Raw genomic sequence first — 15,813 nt, 5'->3', positions numbered from 1 at the left:
TTTTTGCATATCCCAGGGCTCATCTAGGTTTGCCAATGATTGAAATTTTCACACACCGCAGCCTTAAATTCCCTGAGAAGCAGAAAGTAGAGATGACTTGCCTCCGTTGTAGGTGAGAATTTCTACTTCAGCAGACTTTGGGGAAGGCAGACCTCCTCTATCTTGCTGATATGCCTAAGAAGTGATCTATTTATACTGCAGACCATATGCAGAGCCTGGCAAACCTTCCTGCAAATGAGCTCATCGGCTGTGCCCTAAAATAGAAGGTTGGGAGGGGGCGCCCAAGGCATTAGGGACTTTGCCCAACCATTATGCCTCTTGGTGCTCATTGAACAGGAAGTATGAGCAGAATCTTTGATTTCTGACAGGAAGGATAAATAATAAATACGTGTCAAGGGGAACTAGACGCTCTCCTTTGCAGATCATCAAAGTCAAGTTCTTAAAGAGTCAAGTACTTTTTAATGGGTTTTCTTTTTTTGTGTATTATGGAAATGGCAAGTACAGGTAATTTCTGATTTGTCTCACTGGCGGTACTCTTTAAAAGGGTGATACATTTTATTTAGCGTTACTTTCAAATCAACAACTATTTATTGAACAGTTTCCCAGTGTTAAGTAAGTAGACTTATCTGCAAAGAAATAAAGAGCAGTTGCTGAACTCAAAAGGTTGCCAGATAAGGAAGTAAGAGACAAGGGAACAAAGACGCTTAGTACAAAATGGCCTGCAAGATGAAAGAGTGAGGAAGGGGCTATTAACTGGGCCTGCAGAGGAATGCATTCCTGAGGGGGTGTTGAGTTTGCTACGAGAATTAAAAATGTTTGTGTTTTCATTTAGATGGAAATTACACACACACACACACACACACACAGAGTCATCTGAAAGAATCTGTATCTCATTAAACAGTCCCATGCCTTCATTTGCATCTGTGAATTGTTCAAACAAATGTTAGGCTTGAGTTTGAATAGAGGGAAGTTGTGGAGAGAAATATGTCATGCCACAGCACAGGGTTGTTGGGAATTCTAAAGAATGTGGATTGTAACTTGTTGTTGTTAAACCATCAAATGGGTTTCAATTCATAGAGGGTTTCTGAGGAGGGGCTGGTGGGTTTGAACTGCCGACCTTGGGGTTAGCAGTGCAATGGTCATGCTATAGCACCACATCAGGACGCCTGGATAGGAGCAGTTGTTGCCGCTAAGTGCTGTCGAGTCAGTTACAACTCATAGTGATCCGGTATAGGTTTGAACCACTGACCTTGCACTTCAAGCCAACCTTTCAGTCTAGTACTTATCATGCAGCACCACACCAGGACTCTGTTTTGAACAGAGGCCGTTTTTATTTGCACCAACTTGTAAAACTTCCTTAATAGTGTGTCGTTGTACATATTCAATGAAGAAATGTTTTGCTCCTAATTCCAAACTTAACTGGGCTGGAAACCCATAAAATGGATTCCCACTCCTAGCAACTCTAAGGAGCTCTGGGAACTGACTCTGCAGCACACAGCGTCGAATCACCACCACCAGCAGCATCTCTATGTGGCAGAATAGAACTGAGCCATAGGGTTTTCTAGGCTGCCATCTTTATGGGAACAGACAGCTAAGTCTTTGCAGTTAGCAGGTGAGTGTTTAACCGTTGAGCCATTTAGTGCCTGAAGAATGCTCCCAATGCTGGCCCTGCCTTCGGGGAACAGGAAAGTTATGCCTATGAGAGACAGTTCACTACACCAGGCATTTGAAGCTTGTATGTATGTATGAAATTTGATCATCCTGAGTCAGCAAACAAGGCTTTGAGGTGATTAATACCATTTTTATGAAACTCCCTTAGGAAAAGCTTTTTTAAAGTAAACATTCAGAAACATAATTTCTCTGGAAACAGACCTGCAGTCGTATAATTCTATAATTAAACTCAATATTGGCAATTTGTTTATGAAAAATAACATCATTAATCCAATTAGAGTCTGTTGTTGTTAAGAGTGCTATCAGCTTCGTAGTTTCATATCAATTTACTTCCTGCATTTCATTCGGTTTTATAGTTGAGGAGTGCTGTGTTTTATATTTGGAAAAGAGTTACCAGTTTCAGAAATTTAATATGGAGTTTAATATTGTGACTTATTTAAATAAAGTTAAAATAAATATCATGTAAGTTTACATTGTAGCTCTGATCGTGTAGTGGAGTGAGTATTGGGTTGCTAACCACAAGTTGAGCAGTTCAAACCTACCAGCTGATCCAAGGGAGAAAGATGTGACTTTCTGCTCCCATAAAGATTTACAGCCTTGGGGACCCTGGGGAGCACTTTTACCCTGTCCTAGAGAGCCGCTGTGAGTTGGAATTGACTTCCTGACTGTGGATTTGGGTTGTTTTTCCTTTTTCTTTCTTTTTGTTTTTTCTTTCAGACCCCGTGAGAACTTTTGAGAGACGTTTGCACATTTTTTTAAGTTTTAAGAACTGTTGATGTAAAAAACAGTGATGGAAAATGCTTCCTAGAAGGAGTGATATCTGAGATGGATTTTGAAGGCCAAATATGAACTTCAGGAGAACAGCAGTTCTTGATACAAAGAATATAGATAGCCCCCAATTTTTTCTGATGATTCTGTCTTAAGTCAGTTCTGATGTAAGTCGAATACCTCTTTATATTTACGTATATTTAGTTTCCATTATTATTTCATTTTTATTATCAATATATTTATACATCTGATCTTTGAACATCTTCATGTAAGCATCTGAAAAATGATACCATCAGCAAATTACATGTTGCCGCCTTGTATGTGGTACATATTTGTGGCGCTGCGGGGTTAATGCACTGAACTGCAATGTCCGTTTGAATTGCAAGGTAGGCGGTTCAAGCTCACCTTGCACTCCTCGGAAACCTTATACAAGGTCGCTAGGAGCTGGAGGGGCTTGAAGGCACTTAAAAACAACAGCAAACAAGTAGTAATATGATGTAAAAATACCCCCAAACCAGTAAACAGGTAAGTGCAGTTTGTCATAACTCAAATACATCATAAGTCTGGGAATGCCTGTAATAGGTCTAAGCAATCAGGATATTAAGTTGCACAAGCTATTGGAAAGAATGGTGGTAGACAGGAGGATTCTGCGTGCTTCTCAGAACTCGTCAATGGAAGCATGTCTAATGGCGAGAAGAACAAATGCTATTCATGCCCCAGGGTAGCCCAAAGAGGAAAATGACTTTGGAGTCTTTTACATTTTATTTTGTCTAAAATATCACATAGAACATGTATCGTACCCAGCATTGGATTTACATTTATTTTAATATTAAAATGCTGTTTTAATTGTGTATGGGTCCTGGCTGCTGGCCACTGTGGAGCCACTGGTTTTAAAAGAAGAATTATAGGATCAGATGGGCATTTTAGAGAAGTCATTCTTGTGCCACATGGGAAAGAGAGCGGGGTGGATGGGGGGAAGCAAAGGCAGGGGAACCATTATAACACTTTAGGGTCTATTATGGGGAGTTTCCAGTTCAAAGTGGCAGACTCAGCATATCTCCTCTCCCTTGGTGGTTGCACAATATGATGAATGTGATTAATATCACTGGATTGTGTATGCAAAAACTATTGAAATGGCAAATGTGTTGTTTATATACTTACTGCAATGAAACAAATGAGAGAGAGAGATAAAAAACAAACAAAAAAACAAACCCAAAGAGCTGTATTGGTTTGGATATGATTTTGACCATGTGAGACAAAGGTCCTCAATTGCTGTTGTTATTGTATAAGGAGGGTTTCCAAGGAGCAGCAGGTAGGTTTGAACTGCCAACAAAATAGGAGTTTATCTCTAATGTAAAAGTCCAACTAACTTTGCTCTGGGAAGTCCTCAGAGACCCAGACAATATTTCCATAGTTGCTCTCCCATTTCTATGGTATTCATTTATCCATGTTGTCCCAGTTACCTCATGATTGCATTCCAGCAAATGCAGTGAGAAGAGGAAAAAGATGGAGTGGGCACAGCCCTGTTGATCCGGACTCGTGGCTGCCTCATATGACAGAGCAGGACTGTTCCACAGAGTTGTTTTTTACTCCTTCCTGTAATCTTTACAGGAGCAAAATTACCAGGCCTTTTCTTCCGCTGTGCCACTGGGTGGGTTTGTTCTACCAGCCTTTTGGTTACCAACTGAGTGCAAGCTGTCTGCACCATCCAGGGAGTGGCGGACACATTCTTCGGGTTTACACACTTTACTTCCAATGGCTTCACCGAGTTATATGGGAAACAAGATTACAAAAATTTTATTTCACCTTGCATGTGATTAGGTAAAAATCAAGACACCTGTCACAGTCAGAGAAGCGGGAAATGCATATCGGGGTCAGAGAGGCTATCAGTGGATGAAGAATTTCAGTCACTTTCGGGAGATAGAATTGGTGGTGAGACGTTGACTGATGAGGTAGAGGAAGCCACTTGGAGTGCAAGGGGAGGAAGCCAGCCTGTGGGCAAGACCCTTGACGAGGCTCTTGCCTTGAGGATAAGGGTGGTGGAGGGGGAGAAAGGGAAGCCTTCCTGATCATGGGGAATAATGGAAGCAATGAAAGGAAGAGCTGTCCTCCTCCCCAACCCCAACACACTCCCTCAACAATTCTCCTGCATTCTGAAAATCTAGCAGGCAAGTGCATTTAACCCAGATAAGGCGTAGAGACATTTAGTTGCTTAGTCCTAGGTCAAAGACTTCACAGTTGGCCTTTTCATTTCCTTATTTTAAAATATGAATGGATAATGAAGGACTGTCAAATTGCCAAATGTTTGAGGAAAGCTTGTAACCTGAAAGAGAGAGACTAAGCTAGACGGGACAAATCACTGGACCATAAGGTCGGTTTGAACCACAAGGTCGGAGGTTCAAACTCACCAGCCTCTCCTTGGAAACCTTATACAGGGTTGCTATGAGTTAGAACCGACTTGATGGCACTTAACAACAACAACAAGATAGATAGAGGAGTCCTGATGTGGGCCTGTAGGATAGACACTGGACTGCTTACCAAAAGGTCTGTGATTCAAACCCACCAGTTGCTCCTTGGAAACTCTAGACAGGGTTGTTATGAGTTGGAACCAACTCAGCGGCACTTAACACCAGCAAGATACAAAAAAAAAATTTCTAGAGATAAAGTATAGATTGAACATCAACAACAAAAAAATAGAAGCCAGTAGATAAATCAATAAATACATATGAGGGGGCTTCAAAGGATACATGGAAAAATTTCATTATTGTTTAATTCCACGACCCTCACATATGTTTGAGAAAGTACTTGCATCCATAAAAAATAGAATAAATTAAAAAAAAATCTGTAGGAGTTTTATAAATGGAAAGTATGATTGTTAAATTAAGAACTTGAAAGAAGGTGCTTAAAGAGACAAAGAACTTATTCCAAATTTAGAAATAAAGGAAAGTACTTTTCTAAGTGAGAAAAAGCCATACGAGTCATGAAATGCCAATCCATTTGGTAGCCAGCATAACTTAAATTTATTTAAATTCATTTAAATCATTGTGAAGTGTCAGAATTCCAAGGTTAAAGAGAAAAGCTCAAAAAGTTCATACAAATGGAAAAACAAAAGTTCATGGGAAAAATGGAATTACAAGAGAATGGAATTTTCCCATGAACTTTCTGAACCCCCCATGCATGTTTCAGGAGCAGCGTTGGACTATGGCAGACAATAGAGCAAGACCTTAAGAGTGCTGAACAAAATCACTTTCAACCTAGGATTCTGTCAGCCTATTGAGCAAACATGAAGGCAGGCACATTAATGACATTTTAAGGAGGTACATTTTTCTATTTTCTTGTATCATTTCTTATTAAGATAATTCAGGACACACTCCAGAAGAATATCTCAGTAAACATGAAAGAAAGAGTGAAAGAGGAAGGATGAAAGGGGAGAGGGAGGAAAAGAGGAAGGGAGGAAGGAAAGGAGGGAGGGATGAGGGATAAAGGAAAGAGGGAAGGCAGGAAGGAGGGAGAGAAAGGACAGATCATTATGGGTTTAGAAAAACAAAGGCTGTAATTACCAAAAGATTGATGTGGGTGAACCATGCATAGAAAGCTGTACAGAAGTCTGGTAGCGACATGGTGGGGACAAGATCTTTGGGAATAAGTGACAAGAAATAGAATATTGAGGACTTTGAAAAACTTGAGAAGCACAGGAAGGTTATTGTGAAGACGATTCATTAAAATGGACACTAGGGACAGTTTCCGTTGCATGATGGGGGTCTTGTTATATTAGCATGTACTTGCTCTGTGTACGTTTTGTTGCCTATTCAACATTTATCCCTCCCTGCTCTTCCTTGTCAAGATAATGCATTATAATTTACCGAATCATTATAATAACCTTCCTTGGTTTCCCATCATCCCTTGTAGTGAAGGTGACCAAACTTTGCTCTTTGGATAAAAAAGGACATACACAGCAGGCACCGACCTTTCTCCCTTCTTCATATAATCTTGCCGTGAGCAAGGCTGCAGCAATTTAAAAACTTAAATAGGGTTTCCAGGGAGCAGCTGGTGAGCTTAAACCACCAACCTTGTAGTTCAGATAACTTTGCGGTCTGACACATTAGCCCACAGTGCCACACCAGGCCTCGTGTTAGGTGCCTTAAAAATGCCTTCCTGAAAGTGCTCATTAGTAACTTCCACCTTATATCTCATTCATTGGCCAGCACTATGTCACGTTCCTAGTTCCAATGGAAGGAGCAACTTCTGCTTTCAGTTGACCATATTAGCTCATTTAAATAATACTGGTTTCAAGGAGTATAGAAAAGAGAAGGTGGGCATTTGATAGATAGCTGGTAGTCTCTGAAATGGTGGAGTTTTTGTTTTTTACGTTTTTATTGTGAATTGAGTGATAGTTGACATGGGAGAACTTCAGCTTTACAGTCATCCTACCATATGTCATTTACCATTGAGTTCTTGATTCAACTTCAGCAACCACCTACTACCAGAGTTCTTCAAGTGTGAGACAGAAAAACAAGCTTTATTTGTTAAAGGTACTGAGGTTTGGATTTTTCTCATTTGCAGCTAAATGCATTCCTAACCAAAATAACCTATCAACCGTGTTTATGGATATTTAACCTTTGAGGATTGACTTGTTTACTTTTGTGCTGGCAAATTGATTCTGACATAGTAGAACTGCCCCATAAGGTTTCTAAGGCTATCATCTTTATGGAAATATGGGTGGGTTTTTGTTTGTTTGTTTGTTGTTGTTAGGTTCCATCGAGTCAGTTCCGACTCATAGTGATCTTATACACAACAAAATGAAACACTGTCAGGTCCTGTGCCATACTCACACTCGTTGTTATGTTTGAGCCCATTGTTGACGCCATAGTGCCAATCCATCTTGTTGGGGGTCTTCCTCTTTTTGACTGACCCTCCACTTTACCAATCATGAAGTTTTGCTTCAGGAACTGGTTCCTACTGACAAGATGTCCTAATTATGAGAGACAAAGTCTGGCCATCCTGACTTCTAAGGAGCATTCTGGCTGTACTTCTTCCAACACAGGTTGGTTTGTTCCTTTGTCGGTCCATGGTACTTTTAAGTTTCCTCCAACACCATAACTCAAAAGCATCAATCCTTCTACGGTCTTCCTTAACCACTGTCCAACTCTCGCATGCATATGAGGTTATTGAAAATACCATGACTTGGGTCAGGTGCACCTTAGTCCTCAAGCTGACATCTTTGCTTTTTAACACTTTAACAAAGATCTTGTGCAGCAGATTTGCCTAATGCAATATGTGATTTGATTTCTTGACTGTTGTTTCCATGAGTGTTGATGGTTGATCTGAGCAAAATGAAGTCTTTGACTACTTCAGTCTTTTCTCCATTGATCTGGATGGTGTTTATTGGTCCAGTGGTGAGGATTTTTGGTTTCTTTATATTGGGATGCAACTCAGACCGAAGGTTGAGGTCTTTGATGTTCATAAGTAAGTATTTTAAGCTCTCTTTACTTTCAGCAAGCAAGGTTGTATCATCATCTCATATCGCAGGTTGTTAATGAGTCTTCCTCCAATTCTTCTTCATATAACCCACTTCTTGGATTATTTACCCAATGTACAGATTGAGTAAGTATGATGAGATAATACAACCCTGTGCACACCTCTCCTGATTTTCAACCATTCACTGTCCCCTTGTTCTGCTCACATGACTACATCTTGGTCTATGTGCAGATTCCTCATGAGCACAATTTAGTGTCCTGCAATACTCATTCTCTGCAATGTTGTCCATCTCTTGTCATAATCCACACTGTTGAAAGCCTTTGTATACTCAGTAAAGAAAAGTAAACTTCTTTCTGGTAGTCTCTGCTTTCAGCCAAAATCCATCTAATATCAGCAATAATATCCTTCATTCCATGTCCTCTTCTGAATCTGGCTTGAATTTCTGACAACTTCTTATTGATGTATTGTTGCGAGCGTTTTTGAATTACCTTCAGCAAAATTTTACTTGCCTGCGATATTAATGCTATTATTTGATGATTTCTGCATTCCATTAGGTCACTGTCTTTGGAATAGGCACATTCCATTGTAATACTTGACTTTGTCTTCTTGAGCTGCCCTTTGAAATATTCTGTTCAGCTCTTTTACCTCCTCATTTCTTCCATTTGCTTTAGCATCTCTACGCTGGAAAGCAAGTTTCAGAGTCTCTTCTGACATCCATTTTGGTCTTTTCCTTCTTTCCTGTCTTCTTAATGATCTAGTTTGCTTTCACTCTGTATGATGTTCTTGATGTCATCCCACAACTCTTCTGGTCTTCAGCAATTAGTGTCTAATGCATCAAATTTGTTCTTGAGATAATCTCTAAATTCAGATGAAATATGTTGATGTCCTGGTGTGGTGCTGTAGGATAAGCACTGGATTTCAAGGTCAGTTTCAACTGCAAAGTTGGTATTTCAAGCTGACTTATACAGGGTCGCTTTGAGTCAGAACTGACTCAACAGCACTTAACAACAGCACGTTCAAGGTAAAATTTTGGCTCTCTTTGACTTGTTTTAAATTTCTTCAGCTTCAGTCTGAATTTGCATATGCGCAATTGATGGGTTGCCCCACAGTCTGCCCCTGGCCTTGTTTTGACTAATAATTTGGAGTTTTTCCGCCATCTCTTCCCACAGATGTAGTCAATTTGATTTTTGTGTATTCGATCATGGAGATAGTATGATAGAATTTTGCAAGACCAATGACTTATTCATTGTAAATTCCTTTTCATTGTAAATTCATATTCATTGTATTCATTGTAAATTCATAAAAGATGATTATACACATGGTCCTCACCAGATGGAAAGATGTTTACTTGTGACTATGCAAAAGCATTTGACTTCACGTATATGAACATAGTATGAATAACATTGAGAAGAATGGGAATTCTAGAGCTCTTCATTGTGCATAGACCAAGAGGCAGCCATTTGAACAGAACAAGGAGATACTGAAAGATTTAAAATCAGGAAAGGTGTGCACCAGGGTTGCGTCCTTTCAGCAGACTTAGACAATGTGTATGCTGAGCAAATAATCCAAGAAGGTGGACTGTGTGGAGAAGAACGTATCATCAAGATTTGAGGAAGACTCATTAACAACCTGCAATATGCAGATGACACAACTTTCCTTGCTGGAAGCAAAGAAGACTTGAAGAACTTACTGAGGAAGATCAAAGACTACAGTATGAGTTGCATCTCAATGTAGAGAACATGAATGTACTCACCACCGCACCAATAAATAACATCATCAATATAAATGGAGAAATGATTAAAGTTGTCAAAGTCTTCATTTTACTTGGATCCACAATCACCATGTATGGAAGCAATAGTCAATAAATTAAATGACATATTACATTAGGCAAATCTTCTGAAGAAAACCTATTCATGTTTTACAGTGTTAAAGAACAAAGATGTCATTGTGAGGACTAAGGAGCACTTAACCCATGCCATGATATTTTTAATCATTTCATATGCATACAAAAGTTGGACAGTGAATAAGGAAGACCATAGAAGAATCAATGCATTGGAATTATGATGCTGGTGAAGAATATTAAAAGTACCACGGACTGCCCGAAGAACAAACCAATCTGTCTTGGAAGAAGTCTCTTGTACTTTGGACATGTTGTCAGGAAGGATCCGTTCTTAGAGAAGGACATCATGCTTGGTAAAGTGGAGGGTCATCCCCAAAGAGGAAGACCCCCAACGAGATCGATAGACACAGTGGCTGCACCAATGGGCTCAAACATAACACCAAGTGTGAGGATGGCCCAGGACTGGGCAGTGTTTTGTTGTGTTGTGCCATAGGGTTGCTGTGAGTCAGAACTGACAACAGCAATCTTTATGGAAGCAGACTGCTATATACTTCTCCCCTTGAGCTGCTGGTAGGTTTAAACTCTGACCTTTCAGTTAGCAGCCAAGTACTTAACCATTGTGCCACCAGGGTTCCTAAGATGTATTGATTTTTTTTTTTTTTTTGCTGTTGTTAAGTGCTGTCGAGTTGATCTGCAGAGCTAGGCAGGCAATAGAAGTGAGATTGGCTTGGGGCGGGGTGCACGGCAAAGTGGAAAGTATGTGCTCAGTGCAAAGTGGGCCGCTGCTGCTATTGACTTGAGAAGGCTGTGTTTGTACAGGATTGCCCACTCACTGTTAGAGATTTATATTTTCCAGAGAACCCGAAAACTGGTCCACAAAATCCTTTCACACCACAATATAAATAGGAGGAAATGAATTGAATTGCTTTGCTTACGCTGTTATTATGGCCTTTCCCCAAGCTCCCTTCTGCTGGTTAGAGAGAAAACCAAAACTAGACACCAACAATACCTAACACTTAATCTTGAAGTCTTTGTCCATTCTGACAATCTAGGAAATGTTGCTTACTTAAAAAAAAAAAAAGATTGTTGAGATGTATTTCACGTACCATATCATTCACTCATTTAAAGTGTGCAATTTAGTGGTTTTTAGTAAACAAAGCTCTGCGACCTTCACCAGTATCCCAGAACATTTTATCACCGCAAACAGAAACCCTGTACCAGTCCCCTCTTCCCCCAATCCCTGGCGACCACTCATCTTTCTGTCTTTATGGATTTACCTATTCTGGACATCTATAAAAGGAGCTTGGGTGGCACAATGGTTAAAGTGCTTGGCTGCTAACCAAAATGTTGGGAGCAAGATGTGACAGTGTGGTTGGAAATCCTATGGGACAGCCCTTCTCTTTCCTGTGAGGTGGTTATGAATCAAAATGGACTCAGTGGCAGTGGGGTTGGTTTTTGGATTTGGACATTTCCTATACATTTGTTGTTGTTGTTATGTGCTGTGGAGTCAGTTCCGACTCATAGTGACCCTGCACAGGGTTTCTGAGGCTGTAAATCTTTACGGGAGCAGAAAGCCTCATCTTTCTCCCTCGGAACAGCTGGTAGTTTCGAACTGCTGCCCCTGAGGTTCACAGCCTGATTTGTAAACACTATGCTACCAGAGCTCCTTCCTGTACATGGAATCATACAATATGTGGCCTTTTGTGTCTCACTTCCTTCAACTAGCATGTGTCTGAAGTCCGGTCATGTTGAAGCATGTATCAGTATCTCATTCCTTTTTATGGTCAAATAATACTCTCTATTATGGATCCATACGCGGGAGAAAGATGAGGCTTTCTACTCCCGTAAAGATTTACACCCTCGGAAACCCTGTACAGGGTCGCTATGGGTCGGAACCGACTCGACGGCACTTAACAACAACAACAACAACAATTATGGATATAAGGAGCTCTGGTAGCATAGTGATTACGAATCGGGCTGCTAACCACAAGGTCAGCAGTTCAAAACTACCAGCTGTTCCGTGGGAGAAAGATGAGGCTTTCTGCTCCCGTAAAGATTTGTAACCTCGGAAACCCTGTGCAGGGTCACTATGAGTTGGAACCGACTCCATGGTACTTAACAACAACATTATGGATATACCTCATTTTATCAGTTGAGAGCATTTGGGTAGTTTCAGCTGAAAAGTATGATAGATAATTGTGAATAACGCTCAATGAGATTTCATTTTCAAGTTTTTATGTGGACATACGTTTTCATTTATCTTGGGTGTATACCTAAGTCTGTGTTTAACTTTTTGAGGAACTGCCAGACTCTTTTCCTGATTGGTTGTACATTCCCATCAGCAACGTGTGAGGGTTCCAATTTCTCCATGTTCAGTACTTGCCATTGTCCAATTACAGCTATCCTAGTGGTTGTGAAGTGGTGTCTCATTGTGGTTTGGGCTTTCATTTTCGTTCCCTCATGCCTGATGGTGTTGAGCAGCTTTTCATATGCTTATTGGCCATTTTTATAAGTTTCTTTGGATAAATGCTATTCAGATCTTTCACCCACTTTTAATTGAGTTATTTGCCTTTTTACTGTTGAGTTGTATGTTTATTTTTTATATGTTTTTGGAGTATATGTTATTGCCACTTTTGCAGCTCACATATGTTGGCAATTAATATGGTTCAAACTAATATAAAGATTCCTTCTTCTCCTGCTTTTCTCCCTGGAAGGGCATGAAGGGGTGAGGTAAGATATGGCGTCTGCAACTTCCTAGTAGCAGGGAAGAGCCAAGATTTTGGTGTCTTCTTCTGGGCCCCAGAAGAATGGGTGCTGCTAGCCTGGTTGGCATACGTGGCTCATGTCTTTGGTGGGAGATCTCGTAATCAGACCCCTCAGCTCTGTGCTTGTTTAACTGTCTGCCTTGGCCTCAGTTTTGTCTCTTTTGGCACTTCAGAGTCCCTTGCACTCTAACTCTGGTTTGCATCCAACTTAGACTCTGTGAACTCTTCAGTAGAGAGTCACCTTAACCCCACTATGGCCTTCTCCTTTGGCACACTCGACATCTAGAAGTCCAGCTACTTCTTCTATAGAGGAACTCAAGGCAGTTTGGTCAATCAAAGCTTCAGGGCCTCCTTTGGCACAACTTGGCAACTTCTCCTCAGAGCCCCTCATCCTCTGTATTCTTTCTCGTTTACCCATCTTCTCTCTCCCTCTCTAGGAACAAACTATGGTGGGGAAGTCCTTTGTGATGAAGGTGACCATGAAATGTATCATCCAGTTTTAGATACACCGAGAGTGAAAGGAGAAGCCAACTGAATGGGATTCATGGATAACTAGTGGAAGCTAGGACTGTACAGGCCAAACCAGGATGTCTGATGGCTCTACTTAAAACATAGCCTTCTACCGTAGAGGATATCCAGCAGGCAGAAATGGAAAACTTACCTTTTGCCACACTACTATAGAAATCTATGAGGCTTGAGTTATGGAAATTGACCCTTGGAAACTTAAGAGCAACATAAAGTAATCTAGAAAAAGCTTCTTGTAAGAAAACAGCTAGTCTTGGAGGCGTACTGTCCTGTTTCACAGCTTACTTTTCAGTGTCAGAAGATGAATATTCCCTTGGACTTCCTTTTTGTATTTCTTCTGTAATAAATTCTCAACTCCCTCCAGGCAGCTGGATGAGTGAACATTCTAAGGTGGAAGTCATGTAACTGAGAAGGTAAAACAGTAAAACACAATACAAATATTAAGAAAACACGGGTGAGGCACTGGTGGTTCAATGGTAGAATTCTCGCCTCCCACGCTAGAGATCCGGGTTCGATTCCTGGCTAGTGCACTTTAGCGGTTTTATTTTGTGTTAAGTTTTATAATTCACAATAAAGCATTAAAAAAGAAAGAAAGAAAGAAAACAGGACTCCTGTTGCATACAAAACTTCTCAGTTAAAAACACAGGGAGTGATTTTAGCTTAAACCTTCCTATTTATATTTATGTGTAAATTTGGATGTCTCCCTATAATATTTAATTGAAAGGTTACTTATATATATGTATTTGAAGTCACATGTTATAGAAAAACAGTATTAGACAAGATTGCTCTTTTTCACTCTCGTGTTTCAGTGTGCAACTTTTTTCAAACTTCTCACATGCACGTGGACCTTCGTTTCTTCTTCACCTGGAGCCACTTGAAAACACAGTGCCATGTTCAATCCTGGTAAGTTGCCTGCAGAACTTTCAAGTCAGTGTATGATGCTATCATGGGGAGTTTTGCCTAGGATCATATATTTCCATTCATTTGTGGTGAGCGTCACAGCATAAGCATTTAAAAGGTTGTAATAAAGTGACATTTTTAAAGGTTTGTATGCAGTGGCACCCAGAACTAAAATTTTAGGCCATTTCTCCAGAAGTAATGACACAGTCTGTGTTAAATTTATTCACCTTACTCCATTATGTCAGGTTACCTCTATAAGCATCCAAAGCTAGTGCTGATTGAGGTCCTTTCAGGTTAATGTGTCTTCCTCAAATAGTATTGTGTTGTTAAAATTTAAGTAATTAGGAGACTGTAATAGGAAAGACTTAATAAGAAATTTATTTTTGGTGGAATAATTTTGAAGAAACACACTGTCTTATATTTGAGTATGTAGAGAATTTTGGGGAGAAGGTCTACCAAAAGTTTAAGGATGAGGAAGTGGGTTAAATCTTCATCTAGTCTGTTGTTGTTGTTAAGTGCTGTTGAGTCTGCTCCAACTCATAGTAACCCTGTATAAGGTTTCTAAGGAGTGGCTGGTGGGTTTGAACTGCTGACCTTAAGGTTAGCAGTCCAGTGCATATTCTGTAGTGTCACACCAGAGCCCCTCATCTATTATGTTATTGTTGTTAAGTGCCATCGAGTCGGTTCCGACTCACAACAACCCAGTATAGGATTTCCAAGGAACGGCTGGTGAGTTTGAACCACCAATCTTGTGGTTCAAACTGACTTTGTGGTCCTGTGCTTATCCTACAGTGCCACACTAGGAACTCCTCATCTATTATGGTGTTGTCGTTAAGTGCCGTCAAGTCGGTTACGACTCACAGCGACCCTGTATGGATTTCCAAGGAGCAGCTGGTGAGTTTGAACTGCCCACCTTGTGGACCACAGTCCAGTGCTGATCCTACAGTGCTTGATGTTGATAAACCAAGAAATTGTGATAAAACATGCTATCTAAATGATGATCAAAACCAGCTATGATTTCAGTTGGTAGTTTATGGGTAGCTAGAATGAGATAGGGTAAAACTGAGCCCCAAACACTCTTGTTGTACATTATAAAAATGCCTAAACAAGAATATTATAATGACAAAAAAATAAAGTCAAAGCATAGTGTTATCATCGTACAAATAAGAGATGCTGAACCATATCTTTGGAATGCGTTATTGAAAGAAGAGGCAGATTATAGAGCTGTCTGGAAGTTGAGTCTAGGGTATCATGTCTGGATTATTGGGGTTCATGTAGAGATAGGAATGTTGGATGGATTCTGGTTTCCCAGGTTTGGAGCCTGGGTCAATATGGCACCAAGTTACAAATGCATGAGCAGGGAAGGAAGGGATAGTGAATCTACATGCTTACATACAGTATTTGTGGGCTATTCAGAGATGGGTTTAGAACTTAGGAGAGAAGTTCATCAGAGAGAGATGTATTTGGGATTCATCAATATATGAAGGGTAAAATACAGCCACAGAAACAGGGAGATTGCCCAGCAGTGGGGTTCAAGGGAGATAACAAGGCTGAAGACTGGACCCTGGGGGAAACCACCATTATTAGAAGAGCAGGGTAAAGAATCCAGTGACGGAAGCTGAGAGAATATGGCCAGAGATAAAGAAAGAAAAGATAAGGAAGGGGAATATATCAAGAGAAGTGTATTTAGAGGTGTCAGATGTTGAAGGACTACCATGTGAACTAAGGACTGGGAAGTATTTATTTGATTTGAGAAAATTCTTTTCTCTTTCCTAAACGAGGCTGTGGACTCTTTAGAAGACAAATTTTTCTGTCTGCTAACAGTTTAGAACAAGCCTTTGGTGAAGGTATTATTTAGAAACTTTA

At 40.3% G+C, this 15,813-nt stretch overlaps 1 non-coding gene across 1 annotated transcript; it reads left to right on the top strand.

Moving 5' to 3' along the window:
* The first annotated feature begins 13,506 nt into the window (after positions 1-13,506).
* Positions 13,507-13,577, top strand: TRNAG-CCC. Its single transcript has one exon. It is a non-coding gene; the product is annotated as a tRNA-Gly (tRNA).
* Positions 13,578-15,813: the final 2,236 nt, after the last annotated feature.

Source organism: Chrysochloris asiatica, unplaced genomic scaffold, assembly GCF_000296735.1.
Source record: "Chrysochloris asiatica unplaced genomic scaffold, ChrAsi1.0 scaffold00018, whole genome shotgun sequence".
NCBI lineage: Eukaryota > Metazoa > Chordata > Mammalia > Afrosoricida > Chrysochloridae > Chrysochloris > Chrysochloris asiatica.
Note: the sequence above shows the minus strand (reverse complement) of the source record. Positions and strands in the feature narration are given on the sequence as shown.